The sequence below is a fragment of the Pteropus vampyrus genome, unplaced genomic scaffold, assembly GCF_000151845.1.
Source record: "Pteropus vampyrus isolate Shadow unplaced genomic scaffold, Pvam_2.0 Scaffold312, whole genome shotgun sequence".
Classification (NCBI taxonomy): Eukaryota; Metazoa; Chordata; class Mammalia; order Chiroptera; family Pteropodidae; genus Pteropus; species Pteropus vampyrus.
The window spans coordinates 547925-551019 of NW_011889093.1; the positions used below are offsets into that span (position 1 = coordinate 547925).

At 62.7% G+C, this 3095-nt stretch overlaps 1 long non-coding RNA gene across 1 annotated transcript in view; it reads right to left on the reverse strand.

Annotated features, from left to right (window-relative positions):
- The window catches only part of LOC111730421, a 15616-nt gene extending 13648 nt beyond the window's left edge, over positions 1–1968 (reverse strand). The window contains exon 1 of the long non-coding RNA XR_002776680.1: positions 1905–1968. This is a non-coding gene — a long non-coding RNA (uncharacterized LOC111730421). The remainder of the gene's footprint in view (positions 1–1904) is intronic.
- Positions 1969–3095: the final 1127 nt, after the last annotated feature.

Genomic DNA, 3095 nt, shown 5'->3' on the forward strand with positions numbered 1-3095 from the left:
GACTTTCCGATGTGTCATAGCTCGCCTCTGGCCTGGACGTCGCGCTTCTGGAGGGAGGAGTCTTGCCTCCGGCTCGTCTGTCTTCCTGGTTCCAGGCCGGTCCCAGCAACAGGTGGGGCGCTCACGACCTCGCAGGTTAGTTCCCTGGCTTTCTCCGCCGCGATCCTGCATTCCCAGAGGGCGCGCCCGACGCGCTTGCTCTTCACGGGCAAATGCCACCGTGCTTCTCCCTGAACACAAGTGTTCCTCGCTTCCTCCTCGAGGGACACGGTAGGGAGCGGCAGTGGGCTTCAGGGGCGCACCACGAGTCTGGGAATGAGGGACTCCCCTTCTGCCCCCTCAACGCCGTCACCTAACGTCGGGGGTGGGCCCGTGCTCCTGCCAGGGTCGACAGAGCGGCTCCAGCATCACCTATGTCCCTTTGGTCTTGTCTCCCAGGAGGAATCTCGCCTCGTCGGTGGCAGGAACCTGGTCTTACAGGCGGTGCCGGCGCTGGGCTGACTGCACGAGCAGCACCAACCGAGGGGGCCCCACGCTCACCCCGCCCCTGGGAGGCTGCGCCAGGAGGGTTTGGACCAGCTTAACGCTGGGACAGGGACAGGAAGAAGGAGCACGGCGTGAGCGGGGCCCTCCCAGCCTCTGTCCCACGCTGGGGAGCAGGAAAAACCAGCGGCACCCCACAGGCGTGCCATGTTGCTGTGGCAGCAGGACGATTAGCAGTGGCGCAGAAGGGAGGGATTCTGCACCCTGCTTCGCGTTGTGCACTTGCAGGAGCAGGAACAATGTCACTCGCTGGTCTGGGAAGGGCCGACGTAGTTACGCATGAATCCGTACGCACGAGCGTGTGCATATATTTAAGTCTGTATATTTAAATGTGCATTCGTGTGTTACATGGGTATATGTGTGTGTGACTATGCAACTGTGTGCATGCGTGTATTTGAGTATGTGTACATGTGAGTGTGTCTGTGTGTATACATGTGTGTATGTGCGAGTGCGAGTGTACATGTGAGTGTGTGTGGGTGTGAGTATGCGATGTACACGTAAGTGTGTGTTGTGTGAGTGTGTGACTGTGTGCACATGTGTGAGAGTGTGTGTGAGTATACATGTGAGTGTGTGAGTATGCATGTGTGCCTGTGCATGTGAGTGTGTGCTGGGTGAGTGTGTATACATGAGTGTGTGCAAATGTACACATGAGTGTGTGGGTGTGTGAGTGTGCGCATGTCAGCGTGTGGGTATGGATGTGAGTGCATACGTGTGCATGTCACTGTGTGTAGGTGTCTGTGTGAGTGCGTGTGCACATGCCAGTGTGCGTGCACGTCATGTACATGCACAGGTGTGCACACAAACACGTGGATCTGGAGGAGCAGCTGGCCTTCCCCAGAGTCACAGCAGAGTGGCCGGGAGCCTGCGTTTGACCCTCTGCCTGCTGTCACCGAAGGGAGGGAAATCGGAGCCTGGTGCTGTCCCTTCTGTCTCTTCTGTCCCTGCTGTCCCTGCTGTCCCTTCCGTCCCTGCTGTCCCTGCTGTCCCTGCTGTCTGTTCTGTCCCTGCTGTCCCTGCTGTCTGTTCTGTCCGTTCTGTCCCTTCTGTCCCTGCTGTCTGTTCTGTCCCTGCTGTCCCTTCTGTCCCTGCTGTCCCTGCTGTCCGTTCTGTCTCTTCTGTCCCTGCTGTCCCTTCTGTCCCTGCTGTCCCTGCTGTCCCTTCTGTCCCTTCCGTCCCTTCTGTCCCTTCCGTCCCTTCTGTCCCTGCTGTCCCTGCTGTCCCTTCTGTCCCTTCCGTCCCTTCTGTCCCTTCCGTCCCTTCTGTCCCTTCTGTCCGTTCTGTCCCTGCTGTCCCTGCTGTCCCCCCTCCGTCCTGCCTCGCCATCAGTGTTTTCTCCAGTTTGTTAGAAACTGGGCTCGTACTGAAATCACATCCTCTTCAGTGGTGTGAGACGTGGGTTTCAGGATTCGGCGTGAAGCTCCTCTGTCTCTGACGTGCTGCAGGGTTCAGGGCCCAGGCCGTGGGGTGGCCAGGTCACCCGCACCCGGAGGCCGCAGAGGGAAGGACCTTGTCTTCCGGTCTAGTCCAGCACGCCGTCTGTGACACGTGTCGCCACGCTGGGATTTCTCGGGAGGCAAAAGGCAGGTACTTCAGGAGGCCGGCGAGCCGGGATCCGGACGCTCCGGCCGTGAGAACAGCCTTCCCCGGGTGGAGGGGCCGCAGCGGGCGGAGGCAGGAGCTGACGGCCATCAGCACAGGAGGAACGGGCAGTCAGCAGCCTTGAAAGTGAGCTCGGGATGAAATGCGTTGTGTGTGGGGCCGGGCCCTGGAGACGGTGCCCGCCGTGGGCTCCTGCTCCAGCTCCCCATGCCTGGGGGTTGGGAGCCCCATCCCGTTGGCGTCCCCGCCAGCCCCTGGCTGGGGCGTCTTCTGCGCTGACGCCCACGTGCGTACACCAGTGGACCCCTGCTCAGGCCCGGGGTCTCTGGGGAAGAGAGCCCGGTGAGGTGCCAGGCCGGCCACTGCCGCCACCGCCCGCCACGCGTGCAGCCCCTCCCCTGCCGCACGCCCCGCATGGGACCCCGCGTGGTTCCGCCCTTCCTGGGGTTCACGCACGGGCCCGTGTGCACACATCCGAGTGGGTCCGTGGCGGTCTGAGCGTGCGCTTGCTGACAAGGTGCGAAGCTGCGGTCGGCCCGCGTGCGGATGCCAGCAGAGAGAGGAGGTGGCCGGGCCTCCGCGGCCCCCTGGGGAGCGATTAGCACCACACTCCCAGGCTGGCTGCTGCAAAGTGTCCGGACGAGAAGGTGGCCGTGTGCCCGGCCTGGCCCTCACGTCCCAGAGCCCTGGGCCCGTCACTCCGGCCCTTCCCCACTCTGCACTCGGCGGTGGCCCAGCTGGGAACCGACGTCCCGCTCACAACCAGGTCAGAGCGCATCGGGCTGAGATTCCGCCCGGGGATGTCAGAGGCTCCGCCACGACCGTGGGGCGACCCGGGGACCTCGCCACGCCTGGGGTTTGTGCACCAGAGGTCACAGCACGATGGCAGGGAGGAGGCTTCCAGAGGGAACCGCGTCCTGTGGGTCTGACAGCGACACCCTCCTGCGTCCGGG